This window comes from Archocentrus centrarchus, chromosome 6 (genome assembly GCF_007364275.1).
Source record: "Archocentrus centrarchus isolate MPI-CPG fArcCen1 chromosome 6, fArcCen1, whole genome shotgun sequence".
Classification (NCBI taxonomy): domain Eukaryota; kingdom Metazoa; phylum Chordata; class Actinopteri; order Cichliformes; family Cichlidae; genus Archocentrus; species Archocentrus centrarchus.
The window spans coordinates 14959719-14978002 of record NC_044351.1 but is presented as its reverse complement, the minus strand read 5'-3'; the positions used below and the strand labels follow the sequence as shown (position 1 = coordinate 14978002).

Genomic DNA, 18284 nt, shown 5'->3' with positions numbered 1-18284 from the left:
TCAGATATCTAAAAAAGGGAAAGCTTTATATTAAAATCCTTTTAATAAGTGTTAGTTAATAGGTAATACATCCTTATCAGATGCTGGCTAACCAAATAACCTCATTAACATGTTTATTATTAACAGATATTCACACAACTGATAAGGATTTTTATTTAAGCTTATTCGAAGTACCATAAAGGAACATGCTCTTTTGTAAAAGGTCGCAAAATAAAATACAAAAAAGGGGAATCACCAACTTGTTATTTAGTAATGTTTTGTGGATACTTACCTAATAACTAAACCTTAAAATAAATGTGGAATAAAAAAAAAAATCTAATATTTCCATCCAAATTTTGGTGAAAGAAATGTCTGCAATTGGTAATGTATATACAGCTCATAACTGTGCAAATTTTTGGTACATGATGAAAAGAATTTAGGTACACATATGGTTGGGTGGCATTGAACCAACACCTTCTATTGTAGACATGACTGGGATATATGTAAAACTTTACTGAAAGAAATGATTCCAGACAAATATCAGATTTCAAGCTCTGGAAACCAAAACCAGCACACACACACACACACACACACACACACACACACACACACACACACACACACACACACACACACACACACACACTTACATTTTCAAATGTGATGTTGGATATTGCACCCTGAAATGAGACACATCATCTAAACAGACTCAATAAACATACAATGACCAAAAGCTGAGAGATTTATGAATATGGATACCTGCAGATGAGTGCATCACCGTGAACTGTAACTGGAACAAAGTCTATATTATTTAAAATAAAAAATGGCTTTCTCCCAGCAGCAGCAGCAGCAGTGATCTCAAAGACCTCATGACCTTCAGCTACAGGACTTATTTGTCAATTTGTTTCCATTTGACAGATTTTACCTCTTGACTTTACTGCCATCTAGTGATATGTGGCAATTACACAATGGCTGATGTAAGCAACAGGCATTTAAAAACTGAATAGGAAATGCGCAATGCACATGACGCAAACTGCCAACAAAACTGGCTATTTTAATAGTACTGTGGGAAAGGAAAATACCACATGTGGATGTCACCTTAGTGAATAGTGTTTTCATAATTGCAATATGAAAATGACCCTACATTTTAGCTGAGGGTCGAAGAGCATAAGAATTTGTCTTTCTGTTAGCATCTCTAGTCCTCAATTAGATGGACTTCCTGTAAGAGGCTTATTCCAGCAGAATCACATTATTTATCTGTCGATTGGCAATCATTACCATCAAACAGGCAGCTGCCCCATTACCCTCCTGATCTCCACACAACCCCCTTCCTGCCGCTTCAAGTCTCCCCCTTCCTCCATTTTCCCATTCCTCATCCACTCTTCAGTGGATTCATTTTGTGTCGGCTGCATGTCTGCCATAGCATCCATTAACCATTCCCAGATCCCTCTGTGTCCAGCACTTTGATTTATTGCTGGACTGAAAGCCTGGTTTGAATTGATCTACAGCTGGGTTTATGTTTTCCTAAAGTCTGCTTCCAATAGGGAAGAAGATCATCACATACTACTGTTGTAATGGGCGGTTTCTAAACAACCTGCAACCAGCTTTAAAGCATCTCCCAGATGCTCAAGTTAAAGGGTCTACAAGCATCCATGTAAGTTATAAAGACTCAAGGAAATCAAAGGCAGGTGTTAGAAAAGCATCAAGCAGTAGTTTCTGATACATTTTAAGTGTGTGCTGCGCTTCGGGGCGTCTGTTCTTTGTAAATGGCAGAGCCTTTGTGTCTCTTTATGTAAATTTGCCCTATTCTGAAGCTCTGAGAGCTGGGGTGGATAATTGTTTATGATTACTCTGTGACATTTCCATATGGCTGACGAATGGTTAGCCAGCACACAGTCACTTACACACATGCGCATACACAGACACGCACACATCTGTCAAGACCAAGTGTTTAAAGCATGAATGGTAGGTTTGTTTAGCCTGAAATTGAAAACCACAACTGTAGGAGGGAAATCACCTCTTCTAGGATGAATATGAGAGTATCCAAATAGGTGTTTTCCCTCAGGGGGGAGGAATGAACTCACGTGGTGACAGTTTTTATTGCATAAAAATGCATGTTTTGTGCTACTGATCTGGCATTAACTTTCTCTAGCAAAACCCATCCCCCATTTTATTAAGATTGCACCAGGATAATAACCTTTCCACACCCTGATTCTTATTCCCCATGCACCCCCCCACTATATCCCATGTGTATTGGGGTTGATGGGTGGGGGTTACCTTTGCATGTGCCCCTGTGGAGATCACTGGAGCTAAATCACCCCCCCCTTTTGCCAGATAGATGTCAGCCACCCATTCTTTCCTCCAGACAGCAGGGTGTTTGCTGTTCCTCTTATCCACCTCAGAGACGACCTTGTAACAGTCTTGTTCACCAGCAGGATCTGTCTCTATTTGCACTGCCATGTTGCAAGAGGAACAAAAGTGTTTGTCTGGGGGTTCAATACAACTAGAGCTTAGATAACCCTAATGCAGGATAATATCCTTTTGGGCCACATATTATACTGCTCTATTTGGCTGCCATGAATTTCTTCAGTGTTGCTGAGTTCCTTCGCCTTGGTGATTTTCTATGGAGTGTCATGTTTTTAATGATGCAGCCCCTGAGCAGCCATCTTAGAGGAAATAATGCCTACTTGATGAAGAGTCTGAATAATAACCATATCTCTAGGGAGCAAAGCTATGACACTCAACTTGATTTAAGGCCATACCCTCAAATGTAAAGTCAGTTTCTGATCACATTAAAAAAAGAAGAAGAAGAAAAAAAAAACTTCTTTGATATGTTAGCCAGTGAGGCTAAGTCCTTCAATTAATTCTGCCCTGCTCCTTCTCAAGGATTCCTGCATTATTTATGGGCTTCTGCCATAGCAGATTATTATTTGGTGTTTTGTGTTTACATCCAAGATTTAGATCTAATCCCAGGGGATTGAGATGGTTTCATGTTTGGACTGTAATTATTAGAGGTGCCCTTTTGATATCTGCCTGATGAACAACAAGCTGACAGCTAATATGCAGGCTGCCGTCACACACATTTCTTAGAAGTGTGCAGACCAGTTTAGCTCTCCAAGATTTAAGATTTTGTGTGTCTGAGACTTTAGCTGCAGACTCAAAACAATGGACTGAATTTTAGGTTGTGGTGCTCAAAGCATCTGAAAAGCATATTAAAAAAATCAGTTTCTAAGTCCACATACACTAATCGAGCATAATATCATGACCACTGATAGGTGAAGTGAATAACACTGACTATCCCTTCGTGGCACCTTGGTGGGATATATTAGGGAACAAGCTAACATTTTTGTCCTCAAAGCTGATGTGTTAGGAGCAGGAAATGGTCAGTATCTATCAAAAGTGATTTAAGGAAGGAACAGTAGTGAACCAGTGACAGGATCGGGGGGAGTGAAGGTTCATTTATGCCCGTGGGGAGTGTTGGCTGGTCCAGGTGGTCTGATCCAACAGACGAGCTGCTGTAGCTCAAACTGCCAAAAAAGTTAATGCTGGTTCTGATTGAAAGGTGCCAGAATACACAGTGCATCATAGTTTGGTGCATATGGGAATGCATAGCCACAGACTAGTCAGGGTGCCCATGCTGATCCCTGTCCACTGCAGAAAGCACCAACAATGGGCACATGAGCATCAGAACTGGACCACGGAGCAATGGAACAAGGTTGCCTGGTCTGATGATTTTCTTTTATATCACATGGCTGGGTGCGTGTGCTTCACTTACCTGGGGAACACCTGGCACCAGGATGCACTATGGAAATAAGGAAAGCCGTGGTGGCAGTGTGATGCTTTGGGCAATGTTCTGCTGGGAAAACTTGGGTCCTGCCATCCATGCGGATGTTACTTTGACAGGTACCACCTACCTAAGCATCATTGCAGACCATGTGCACCCTTTCATAGAAACAGTATTCCCTGATGACTGTGGCCTCTTTCAGAAGAATAATGAACCAGTCTTAAAACTGTTTCCTATGTGGATGCAGAGTTTGTAACAGTGTTTGTTGCCTCTTACACCCCTTAAATGTAATGCAGAACTGATGACTTAAGCGTTCCCTCTGCAGACAGTGAAGGGCTGAAAGAGTATTTATTAATCAATGTTTTATTATTTACTACTGGAAGGCAAACAAAACTAAAAACGCTTATTCATATAAACGGGTCTCAAAATATTCAACAAATCCCCAATGATTAGATACAACAAAAGCAGAACAAATGATAAGGTATCATAGATCAAGCAATCTTAAAAAAAGCTAAATGCTAGAGCGATGCTGCTCTTAACTGATGGGAATCAGGTGTATCAGATTGGTCCAGCTGGGACTGAGACCACTGAAGGTTAATGTTGGCAGCAGGTAAGAAATGGCAAGGAGGGCAGGAGGTTAACCAAACCTAGCAACAGGAGTTTTTTTGTTTTTTTTTTCTGTCAGTGTCATCAGTAATTAGTTGAAGGGAACTTTAGTGTAATCCATTGACACAAATGGTTAAAATGGGTTATTTAAAGAACACTACTATTTGTATGATACCAAATTACCTTTCATTGTTCCTCCTGTTCATTAGAGGAAAACAAACCGATCTGTGCTCATATTTCCTCATATTTTCACCAGTTATTACAAATCGAATCCAAGAAGCTAGAGGAGAGTAAATCAGGGTTAAAAGAGTAAGTATTGAACTGAGACAAATTCTTGCCAGCCAAAGATGACTTCAGATGGATTTCATTTGCTTATGTCTGCCAGATATGTGGAAGCTTTAGAGCTAGCCATTAAAAAAAAAGGCATTAAAAACAAAAATCTCAAGAAAATATAAAAGTTGTTCCGATCAAAAATCAGCACAAAGGCAAAATCAAGAAGAGAGATGAAACTTGCCAGTAGGCAACAGAATGTCTTATTTTATGCGTCCCTTTATACCGTCATTTATTGTTAAAATCAATGAATACAAAGTTAATACGTTTCTCTGATGCAGTTCAGAAAGTGGTCCTGGGCTTCACTGCGGGGGCCACTGTGGTCATGTGGAAAAAGCAGGTCTAGCGCCCCCCTAAGTTTACAGCCATAACCCTCCTTCCAATCAGCGGGGACAGGACCGCGACTCCGGCAGTTTCTTTCCCTGATCTTGAGCGCCCGGCGATGCGGTGCTGAGCAGGTGTGAGCATCCTGAAGGACACAACGGACGGACGGACGGACGGACGCAGTTGCCTGCTACGCAAGGTAAGGAGAAGGAGAGTACTGGGCAGATACCGTGAAAACTGACTGTCTAACCTTATTTGTAAAAGAAGCCGGGCGCAGCTTTTTGACAGCTGGGAAATCAGCGTTGTTTACAACAGGCTGAGTGGGATGCGCGGATGAGACTGAGCTTATGCAGCCGTCCGCATTGCAGAATTATTAAAGATTTGGACGCGGAAATTAAAAAAAAAAAAAAGAATTTAGCAATTTTGTGTCGTAGTAAGATGCAGAGAGATAACGTGATCAGTGTGATCGCCGCGTGAATGGTGGGGATGCTGGTTTTAAATCATCTGCTTTACATCCTGACCTGCACTTCCCTCCCAAAACACAGTCGATGATGGGTTCGTGATGTATTTTTCGTACCTTTTTTTTTTTTTTTTTTTTTTTTTTTTGGCGTATCTGAAGTAATAAGTCTGAACATTTCAGTCAAGATGAATTAAGACACGCCAGAGGCCATAGCCTAATAGCGCCACACATACCCATGATTCAAACTACAGCCTGCCTCCCAGCCAAGAAATTAAGAGGAAGCATCCGACGACTGTAAACACTTTGATCTGGGGTGGGAGTAAAACGCACGTCCCGGTTTCAGCACCACGACTGCTGATTGAGGCATATGATTCGGCTATGTCATCTTTACCAGCAGACTGAGCCGTGACGCTTCGTAATGGCCCATTGCAGGGTTATTCTGTCAGGTGCTGGAGACGGTGTCATGGGCGCGTCCTGACTCGCCGGATTTGATTTTAGTTGAAAGACACGGAGTTTGAGAGGTTTCTGAGAGATTTCTTAGGCGACCTCCAACATTTGGGGGGGGGGGGGGGGGAGGGGCGTTGAAATGTCTATATTATTTCACTCTTTGGTGACATAGTGCAGTCACGCAACTGTGCATTGATCAATAGTGAATTATAAAAATCTCCCAGATATGATGCTTTATGCCATGCATTGGTATTCTGCATACACATGGAGCTCATCATGGAATGGGAAATGTTTTAACCTCCTCAGCTTAGTTAATAGCAGCAGTGGCTCTGGACTGGCAAAATAATTGACATCGTTAAGACTGCCTGGTGTTTTCCAGCATGCCCACTGAATCACTTAATGCATTGATGTTTACACTGCTATAGTTTTCATAACAGTGTTAAATGATGGCCCAATTGAATGGCTTTGAGTGCAGGTCAAAAGCATCCAGTTGGGATATTTTAAGCCACCACAGCTTTTTATTCTGTGATTTACAGTGTAATTAGTGTATTTCCAGATGGTTTGCTGAAGTTTAAAAAAAACCTCTGAGGGCTCTGCACACAGATACTTCTGACCCAAATTTTCCTTTTGACTTTGTTTACACCATCCATTTCAGGTGTAAGATTGTTCACTGTGCGTGTGTGTGTGTGAGTGTGTGTCCTGGCTGAATCAAAGCTGTAATGTGGCACAAAATGTGAAAGGGATTCCATTGCTGCCTGTCATGTGGAGCACTTTATGAATCTTGTAAGCTTGCTGCTGTTAATGCATCCTGCGATACCCTGATGGACACCCCCCCAGGATAGACAATCTCCTCCAAGTGAATGAATTTACTCTGTTCAGAAGTAGGCTATCCTACTGTGTGCAAAGTAGCATCTTACGTTTTATCCCTTGGCTCCACAGCAAAATGTGTCTGTTTTGAATTTTGAAATAAGCTGTTCCCTGCCAGCACACTGGCTTGGCGAAACTGCATGACGGAGCCGTTTTTACATAACACAGTATCCTGTGAGATGTTCCTGGTTTGTGATGTGTGCCTGCATCACAAGACAGCCTCGGCCTCCATTAGTGTCACAGTGAAATGACTTGACATAAGCATGCACTTACAGTGCTTCTGCTTTGGTTTGAAGCCTCAGCCACACATATTTGCCATGTATCGATTCAGACAGGTGAACCTCACCTGAGGCAGAAGATAGAGCTGCCCTGAACATGAACCTTCCCATCTAGACTTTACTTCGCTCGATATCTAACTTATGAACACGAGAATGAGGGAGAAAAATGGTCTTTTTTTGTCTGGGAGTGATTTTTTATTTTTATTTTTTAACTGCAGATATGTCCAGCACATTATTAGACTTACATGAAAACAAGACACAAAGACATTTTTGTCCATTGCTCATGTCCTTAAAATACTGCTGTCTCGATATATAAGCATCAAAAAGAGCCATGGATGTTTTCCATCCAAGATTAAGGGGACTTGAAAGTCCTTTTAGAAGATTAGATTGTTTCCAGATGTCCTTCCAAGCCTTGGGCAACAAATTCTTGGACCAGAGCATTAGCCTAACTGACGAAGATAGATTTTGCCTGTGATTTTCAAAAAGACACTAAACTGATGGGCAACACTGGCATTTGGCAGCAGTAGGACAAGTTTGCTAGATACTGCTTGTTCTGTTACACCAAGTGCACTATCAGTAACACTGAAGAGATTACATTTTGTAGACTTGTCTCATTGTAAGAATGTCCTCCGAGAGGATGCAGCAACACGAGACAGTCTATGATGAAGAACATTGTGCGAAAAACACACGCACTAACACCGGTCTTCATTGCTGTCTTCACTGCAGAAGTGCTTCTCTGTGTCTTGCTGACAAAACGTGAAATGCTGTCCTCTTGATGCTCCCAGTAGATTGCTCTGCAATTTATACACCAGCAATCAATAGCGAGATTCACTAATGGTACGGTAGTGAGGCAGTGAGACATGACGTCTTGTGTGTTTGCCTGGACACAGGCCTCTCCTCTGTTCATAGTTGAGGAGAAAGGGCTTCAGTCTCCATCTACCATCCTAGGCTGTCCAAATACAGTTTACACTAGCCTGCCACTGATTCTCCCACTGTGGACTCTGTATGCTTGTTATCCTATAGATCCTTTATAGAAAGACAACTAGCAAACTAGCAAAACTAGCAAACTAGCAAAAACCCATAAGCACAGTGCATGTCTATACACCACTTGTTGCTAATCCATCTAACGTCTGCAGTTCTATAAAGCTAATATAAGTGTAATAGGATTCTTAACAGTTGCACTTACCATGTTGTAAGTGGTGATATTTAATTTGTAGTGCCATTAAGTAGATGTAAGAGCCATGCAGGTTAGAACTGAAGCAATATCACAATGCATCACTTTGGTGTTGCTGGTTTTGTCTTCTCAGATGTACAAAGTTGTTGATTTTCTTGTCTGATGTGATAAAAAAAAAAATTTAATTTTTTAGGGATTTGGACAAAAACAGTCAAAGGCGCAATCCTCGAGAAGTCTTTAGGTCAGTACAGGAAGACCTTTTGGTGTTTTGATGGTGGTGATGGAGAGCTGTCAAACACCTTGGTACAAAATCTTCATTTAGGTTAAGTTCTCTTTATTGGAAAAGCTATAGCATACTATATATATATATATATATATATATATATATATATATATATATATATATATATATATATATATATATATATATATATATATATATATATATATATATATACATAAACGTATATAAAAGATGTATGCAGGGAGCTGAAAGGTGAACCTGCATTCTTTCTAATGTCCAACAGGGGGCGACTTCCCTGGTACCAAAGATCCAGTTTTTCCACTTGATTCAGTTATGGTTTCACTCACTAGTTCCAAGCCTTATCTAATACAGCAAGTCACTATCGTATGAACCCTGTCTCTCGCCTTGTGACAGCTGGGATAGGTTAGCCATCTGTGTCTTTCCTCTTGGAGCACTCACTCTCTAAGGTTTGTTTTGCCTGTTGATCTGAGGCTGCTGTAGTTCATGTGGATCTGATTATATCAAATAATGCTCCAGGGGGCTACTTATTTGTAATTTCAGGCAAGTGCCCCCTTATTAATAATCATTCATCTACACTGGGTTATATTTGTATGATTTTTAAAATTTTTTAAATCATCTGGCGTGTCTACTTCATGATAAAACAGGCGGCAATCTGCTTAAACGGCCTTTTGTTGGTTTACACAAACAAACACTGCTAAAGATAAAAATAGATTTGATAAATGTTATGCCTATTTATAGCATTAAAGTTCCTAGTGAAAGGTATTATTTCTTTACTGACAGAGGAAAAAGGTTTTGAAGAAATGACTTGGTTGTAAGATGTCTGTGTAGATTCTCAGTTATCCAGGTCATAGTAGTCTCTGGAGCTTGAAAAAGGCAACTGGACTTCTTTTTGTTTCTTGAAGACGTTTCACCTCTCATCCGAAAGGCTTCTTCAGTTCTCAACCAAATGGTGGAGAGACCCAGGTATTTAAACCCCTGTGGGCGTAGTCCCCTGGAGGTGGTTATGACCCTCTATTGATCATGTGCTTGAACACATGTGCCCAGGTGTGAAGGGGGCGTGGGTCATATTTAATCAGTTGGTTGTAACAACATAAAAAAATAAGCCAGCTTTAAGATATACATATAGAAAGTGATGTATAAGTGTTCTTCCGGTAATCCGTGCAGTTCTGCCAAATGATGAAGTGCTGAGCTTCCATTAGTTCCTTAGTGACTAATGGTTTTTCCTGTTTATCTGTCTGCCACTGTCAGTGATGTCACTGAAAATCAGATGTCTCAATTTTCATTAAGATAATGTGGGCTGGACAAGCAGGTCGCGTCCGGTATCTCCCTCTGCCACTCAAATTGGGGAAATGGGATGAGATTGATCAGAGTTATCAAAGAGTTATCACACACAGTGAGTAGAAGTTTCAGTTCAGCGACAAAGAGCTGTCTGTAGCCTTTTGGGGTAACTTCAGAGCATAATTTAGATAAAATGAGAAAAAAAAAAATTGAATTTTTTTAATCAAATAAGATGAAAAAACAAATGAACTGGGAAAATGACAAACTACAACCAGTCTATCATTTTGAATTGGTATTGCTACGTAAAATCAATTTCTACGTAAAATCAAGGTGCGAAAGGCTGCTGGTCCAGACGGCATCAGCTCCAGGCTCCTGAGGTGCTGCGCAGATCAGCTGTGTGGCATCATGGGATACATGTTCAACCTGAGCTTGAAGCTGGGGAAAGTACCACAACTGTGGAAGACCTCCTGTGTGGTACCGGTACCAAAGACCAAACATCCAAAGGATCTTAGCAGCTACAGGCCGGTAGCCCTGACATCGCATCTAATGAAGACCCTCGAGAGGCTGGTCCTCAACCATCTACGCCTCATGGTGTCGTCTTCGTTGGACCCGCTGCAGTTCGCCTACCGGCCTGGCATCGGGGTGGATGACGCCATCATCTACCTCCTGCACCGAGCTCTGACCCACCTGGAGAAGCCTGGAAGCACTGTGAGGATCATGTTCTTTGATTTCTCCAGTGCTTTTAACACCATCCAGCCAGGACTTCTGAGAGACAAGCTGGAACTGTCAGGAGTGGACCACCACATCTCCGAGTGGATACTGGACTACCTCACTGACCGCCCACAGTACGTGAGGACACAGGGCCGTGTCTCTGACAGGCTGGTCTGCAGTACGGGGGCCCCACAGGGAACTGTGCTGGCACCGTTCCTCTTCACCCTCTACACTGCAGACTTCTCCATCAACTCCCCACGCTGCCATCTGCAGAAGTTCTCTGACGACTCTGCCATAGTTGGCCTCATCACAGGTGAGGATGACTCAGAGTACAGACAGTGGACTCAGGACTTTGTGGACTGGTGCCAGCGGAACCACCTCCTGATCAACGCCGCTAAAACCAAGGAGCTGGTGGTGGATTTCCGCAGGCGCAGACCCACCACACGGACACCGGTGAACATCCAGGGAGTGGACATTGAGATAGTGGACTCTTATAAGTACCTGGGTGTTCACCTAAACAATAAACTGGACTGGACTCATAACACTGATGCGCTCTACAGGAAGGGTCAGAGCAGACTCTACCTGCTGAGAAGGCTGAGGTCTTTTGGAGTGCAGGGGACACTCCTGAAGACCTTCTATGACTCTGTGGTGGCATCAGCCATCTTCTATGCAGCAGTATGTTGGAGCAGCAGCTTGTCTACAGCTGAGAGGAAGAGGATAGACAAGCTCATCAGGAAAGCCAGCTCTGTCCTAGTATGTCCTCTCGACTCAGTGCAGGTGGTGGGAGACAGAAGGACTCTGACCAAAATAACATCACTGATGGACAAGGTCTCCCATCCCATGCATGAAACTGTTGCTGAGCTGGAGAGCTCCTTCAGTGACAGACTGCTGCATCCTAAATGCACAAAGGAGCGTTACCACAGATCCTTCCTCCCAGCAGCTGTAAGACTTTATAACCATCACTGCTCCCAACAAAAACCACAATAACCTACACAATGTAGGATAATATATAATATACTGTAAATAGTCCGGCCTGTTAAGGTTCAACACACAGGCACATCATGTACATTGTATATAGTGTTATTATTAGTAGTATTAAGGTTAATCTTGTTTGTTGATTTTATATATATATATATATATTCTTTTCTTAATAGTGTAAATTATTGTATTTTTATTTATATTTATAATAACTGCGGCTGCTGTTACACCCAAATTTCCCCTCTGTGGGACAATAAAGGCTGTTTCTTCTTCTTCTTCTTCTTCTTGCTAATTTTGCAATTTGAGTCTTCATACTTTAGTTTCACACCATCTGCTTCTCATAAAATATAGATTTTATAGCGAGTTGATGATCTTGGCGACATTTAAGAGCAGTTTAAATCTGCAACTAGGTTAAATCTGTCAAGATTTCACGTCTATTCTCTAATGTTTCACTTGGTTTTCACTGAGATATTTTTAGGCTTCATAATCAAAGTAAATCTTTAGGGATTTATCCAGTCAATGAGATGAAGATTACAAATGCCTGCTCCTGTGAACAGCACAATCTTTTAAAAATTATTTCAGTTAATATTTGTCTTCCTTCATTATGGTGTCAGCCCAAAAAAGTTGTTTGCTTATTAGCGGGGCAACCGTTAGCTATCTTTGCAACATTTAATTTATGCAATAATATCAAGAGTTATAGGTTCATCAAATAGTTCATTGCAGCTTGGTTCTTTATAGCTTGTACTAAGGTGGTTAGTATTCAGTGATAATAAGATATAAGTGATAACACTGCAAGGTTCAGTGGCTGATCAGAGGCTGTTTAGAGGACAGTTTTTTCCTAATTAAGTAGTCAATGTTAGTCATCTTATTGTAATTGGGTCTTAATTAAACCACTCCTTAAAGTCTCAGATTGCTCCCTTTTACATTTCGCTGAGCAGAAATATTATGTTACACTCTGGACTCACTCTTCACATGGGAGTCTTGAGCCATCTGTTTTCGCACCTTTGTAGGTGTAGTCAGATACTTTATTTACAGGGCTGCTGAGAAGCTGTGCAGCCAAACAACGCTATGCGCTATTTTGGACATGACTTTCAATTTCATGCAATTTGGAAATCAATGGAGTGCGTCTGATGTGTTCTCTGGGATTTCAACCAGAGGGTTACAATGAAAAACTTTTTCTTTATAAGTAAATTACTAATTTGTTAAGATTTTGATTTCTGTCACTGTTATAAACCATGGAATGAATTGCAAATCATAAGGAAACAGACACTTTGTGAAGAAGAAAGGATGAATAACTTTTGGTATGAAGCAGAGAGATGTTGTGGATCATTAAAACATTGGAACAGAAATTAGTATTATTTTTTGAGGATTTGAATTTTACTGTTATGGCTTTCCATAAGTTGACAGATTTGGTGATCTACTGCGACACTTACAGTTGGCTAAAACTTGTCATCAAATAAGGCCACATTTATACCCCCGTGTGCACACAGAATGCTGCACCTTTCCACTACGCTTGAAGTCCACTTGCATGCATGCATAGTTGGCGCCCCTGTAGTTGGATGAACAGATTATCACAATCACAACAAATTGGAGGTTATGGGGACGAAAGCACGGCACCTCACGTGTACCCTCTGATTAAAATATTTTCATCACTCTGGCCAAAGTGAATTTATGGGCATTCACCCATGCAAAAAGTATAACCCTATCTTCACCCTATCTCTCCTCTTTTATCCTCCATGCTTCACTCCAACTCTCTCCCACACAGACAAGGTGAACCAGACTCATACACACTCAAGGGATCGGCAGATCATAGGAGAGAAACTAGCACAAACGCAAATGCCTGCAGTACTCTCAGACTGAGCTGAAATGAAACGAGTGTACATAGATTAAGTAAATAATTGAAACATTTAATTCTTTTGGCTTCTTGTTGGAGTAGGATGTCTTGCTGGGGACGGGTTCTTGGGAAAACACCGATCCTATTTAATCAGTGTTCATTATGAGCGTGTGAAAGCTTACTTTAGTTGCTTGCACTGTTATGTTATAGTACTGAGGATAAAGAGGTTGCCCAATGGTGGACTGAACCCCTCCAATTAGGTAAGAAGTGTCATTCTCGGTGGGGCCTAGCTGATCTTGGGGCCTTTGAGCAAGGCCTGTTGCTATGGTGCTGGGAGCATGTGTGGAAGACAAGAACTCAAATTCATCTGCATGCTAGTTCAGCCTGCAATGCTTCCAAGCATATAGCACTGCCTTTCATGTACGCTATATGCCATTTTTCATGCTAGCTGACTATAAGCTGCCTCAAGGTGATGATGCATGCACAGTTGCCTTGGCAGCATACTAAACTGAAGCTATGAAATCTCCAACAGTGGCCTGTTGAAGATGAGAGGGTCAGTGAGGATTTTTTTTACATTCACTGAAATTGTCCTTGGTTAGATGCATCTTAGTTGTTTAGCTGACTGGGCCTTAAACTTCTGGGTGAGGGACTGTAGAGGTGTAAGTAATAGAAGGCTAATGGCAGAAAGAGTGCAGAGGCATAGGCTTCCTGGCATGTGGAGTGAATACTGAAGCAGTTGATCTCTTGAGAAACCTAATTATACATTTATGGGTGTCCTGTTTTTCCCCTTTCTGGACAGCTGGACAGCTAAATTGTTTGTAGATCAATAGTTTAGCTTCCTATTGGCTACACAGAGTGAGTGAAGTGCATTTAAACCTAAGAAATCCCATTACCCTTGGCAGAGATGGGAAGTATAGCACTAGGAGCCTCAGCAAGCGCTACTGGTATGCCCATTATTCAATCTTCCTGTTTGTATGCTGCTGTGTTATTGCTTAGACTTTCCACGTTACCCAAGTCATGTTACACTCATATAATTTATGGTTTTCCATTTCCATTTCCATTGCTATTCAGTTTCATTTGTAAATACAGTTGAGATCAAAAATTTACATACACTCATCGTGGGCATGAATGTCATGGTAATTTTGGACATTTAATAATTTCTTTTCTTTTTCCAGGCTGGAATGATTGAACCACATGCATCTTAATGACTTTAAAAAAAAGAAAAGCAAGAAGCAGGTGCACAAGTTTGAAATTATTTTGGATTTTCTCTAATGTACACAGGTTCAAAAGTATACATACGCCCACACTAATATTTGGCTAAATGTCCCTTCGCAACCTGCCTGGAAAAAGAACAGTTCAAAGAAATCATTAAATGCCCAAAATGACCATGACACTCATGCCCATGATGAGTGTATGTAAACTTTTGACCACATCTGTATGTGCATTATGTTATATTTTTTAAATTATCCATCATCAAAAATATGTTTAAACCACTCGCTGAATGCTGTAATTCCCTCCCACAGAGAGATCTTCACTAAGAGGATCGACTCAAAGTTATAATGCTGTGTTGTGTTCCCTTTCAGACCACCTGGCTGTATATTGGCTGGGTGTATACGCTTATTTTCACTGGAGCCTATCTGTATTGATTTAACACTTTAGAATTTTTTAGAAAGTGTGTTGTTATTCTGTCCTGCTCTTAAGCTATGTAAAAGGCAGGAAGAGAAAAGCAGTTGTGGGAGAGGGGGCGTTTAGGGCATTATGAGAAACAGAACAGAACAAAACATTTGGAGCTCTACCTCCATTCCTTAGATCAGTGTAACCACAAATAAAAGCTGTGGCTGTTGTGGGCTGTGATACGCCACTGGCTCTTTCGCCGTGCTGCCCTGTGGTTGTGCTTTACTGGTCCTAGCTCCTAGGTCCTCGGCTGGATTTCTGCATGAAGAGCCCATTGATGTGGGCAGCATTAGCATTCGGCGTAGGTGAGACTGACAAACAGGTTGATTTTCCATTTCACACTAACAGACCTGGTTTCTCTGGATCCTCTCAAAGGGTCTCAAAAACAGCCCTCTCGCTGCATAGCTAATGAGCGTGAATAAAAGAGGTCAAAGAATGCTTATGCAGTCTTTCTTAGCCCAAGGAGTGTATTCTTTGTGTAAGTCCTTGCCGTGCCAGCTGACACATCAGGGCTGCACTATTTCACTGGCATGACATTGTAACATTTGGCTCACAAACTCACAAGGTGATGTAACAACCTGCGTCATGTTTTCTCAAAGCACTAGCGGTACAATACACAAGCCCTAATAGCTTCCGACAAAGTGCTCTAAAATGTCCCTGAACAAAAGTTGTTCTTTTAAGTTGGCATATCATTATTCAGATCTGTACCCAGCATTCTGGGGAATCTGTCTGACTTATGCATGAAACTTGTGCGCTAATTATCCTCCAGATTCTTTTCCTTGGCTGGGTTTGTAGCTGCAGGAGCTTCTGTTGCAATCTGCTAATTCATGCTGCTGACATTATTCTCACATTTTCCTTAGCAACAGCAAATTGCCCCCAAGACTAAGTGGCTAATATTTCCCCATGAAAAATAACACATGCAGTCTTGGTGTTCACGGCCTCTTTTTTTAATTATCATGAGTCAGACTGCTGCTTGTGTAAGTCATCCAAGTGAGAGGGGTTGAGGGAGAAATGCAAAGAAAGACAGAGTACGGGAAGTCAGCGGTTTAATTAAAGATCTTTTCTTCTACTGTTGTTCATTTCAGCCTTACTGTAATGGAATTTAAATGAGCGGTAAACAGGTGAAGAAACAGCTAATTATTGTCTGTCTAGACAGAGAGAGGTTTCAGCAAATATGTCTGAGTGAAAATATTTCTCGCATCATGAGTAAAAAATAAGTCCGTACACGCACAGTAAGGAAGTCATAGTTCTCTAGGACACAGCAGTGGACAGCTTCCATACTGTATGCGTGGGCCTCCTTGTGAAATGTGTCAGTAGAATCGCCGGTGTCACTGGCTAGATTATTCATGAGGACGATGTAATGGCAGTGAGTGGAGGAAAGGGCACCCAGAGGTGAATCTGACTGGGAGAAAGACGACTAAATCCTCTTTTCTTTCCTGTGCTCTTTTCACACGTGCCCCACCCCCCCACCCCACAGTTGCAATACTCTGACTCTTATCTGCAACACACAGCTCCACTCATGCTGCACATACAAGGCCACAGTGTGTGGAGGACAGACAGAGTGAAGGGCACAGTGTCACAGTAAGGAAAGCACACATACAATCCCCTACACACAGTCACAAAAAACACATTGTAGCCACAATGGATGGAAAGATGAGGGGTTGCACTTCTCTTAATTCCCCTGCAGTGAAGGATAACAAGACAATCCAAACAATCCAAAACACTGCTCTCCTATATAACTTTGGGGGGTGGGGGTGGGGGGGGGATTATTGTGTTGAGTGCATGCATCACATGTTATTCACACTATAACCAACCAGATTTATAGCTTCCAGCTTCATATTTTTCAGGGCAGGTACTGAACTTCTCATTAAGTAACCCTAGCAAGAAAGCAAAAAAAGATCAATTTTCTTAACATGTCAAACTAAGAAAACGAATAGCACATGATTCATGATTATGAACTGAACAGTACTCTCTTTTTTGTCATTTTATATGAATTCCCTGAAATATGATTTCTGCTGAATAAACTATTATGGGTAATTATGGGTTATATAAATACCAGCAGCCAGAAAAAGCTGAATAAATGCTGTTAGTCCATATGAGTCATAAGAAATATGCTGCTGCGTGAGAATGAATAAAACCCCAGCAAAATGTAGGTGTGCAGAAATGTAAGCAAGTCAAACGAAGCATTTGTTTGAGACATCATTTAGTCTTTTAACCTAGGTTAGTGCTTTTTTTTGCTGCTACTTGAGGGAACGCGAGCTTGATTGGAATTGCTGCATCTAGCTGCGTGGGATGCCTGAGCCTTATCTTTAATAGCAGTTGGACTGTGCGCAAACAGCTTTGCACTAGGGAAGAGATGATTTCCTTATGTAAAGTGATAATCTGGTGATCTGAACGCCAGAAAGCTCCCACACAGCTGCACCTCCTCGTGCTGACATAGCCAACTAGTGTCATCATGTACCGATTTTGTGTATGAAGATTTTAGTCCTTAATGCAGATTTTATCTTTGCCTTGTAGTCTGACATTGATCTGAGCACTTATTTTTAACGCATCGCTCTCTGTGTTCTTTTTTTGTTGTTTTTAAGTGGGCACCTGTTCTGTGCTGTGAGCCATGATCACATGGTGTGACTTGGCCAAGAGGCTCCAAATGACTCAGGTCTTTGCCCAGACTGTTCTCATTGTCAGTCGGCACACACGTTGCTTTCCAGCAGGCCATCTGACTGTGGCCATGTGCTCAACAGTAAACACAAGTGAGTGGGTATGTTTACAGTGACACAGTGCCGGACGTGAATGTAGGCTATATGATGGCGGATGTCCTGCAAATATTGCATGTCTTAGTTGCCACAATTTTATTATTTTATTCAAATTTCTAGCAATTTGAATAAGAGTTCATGCTGACTGTTTTCAAGGAAAGGGTGCTCGAGTGCCAAGTCACTGGGGAGTATTATTGCACTCACAAATGCACTCACTGAGAGAGACTATAGAGCCTGCAGTGGCACAAGTCATAAGGGGAAGACTTCCCGATGAGCAGCCATGAATATCCATGCCGCTGCTTAAAAGCTCTGGCACAGACCAATACAGTATATGGCAGTCAATAGAATCATAAAGCCAGCTTTGTCTCGTCTACTTTAAACTCTGGAGGAGGTGTATGGGCTTCTTGTTTGAACTGTTCGACCCTGGAATCCTTCTGGAGAAATTTCAAAAAGAAAAATCTTTCATCTTAGGAAAATCCTTTCATCATATAAATGCAGTATCATATGAGGAGGGATATTTTATGTGGATTCCATTTCCTCAT

The 18284-nt window shown here is 41.5% G+C and overlaps 1 protein-coding gene across 2 annotated transcripts in view; it reads left to right on the top strand.

Annotated features, from left to right (window-relative positions):
- Positions 1–5076: 5076 nt before the first annotated feature.
- The window catches only part of cntn1a (contactin 1a), a 75245-nt gene continuing 62037 nt past the window's right edge, over positions 5077–18284 (top strand). For both annotated transcript variants that reach the window (XM_030730542.1, XM_030730539.1), the window contains exon 1: positions 5077–5222. The gene's annotated coding sequence lies outside the window, so the exon portion shown is untranslated. The remainder of the gene's footprint in view (positions 5223–18284) is intronic.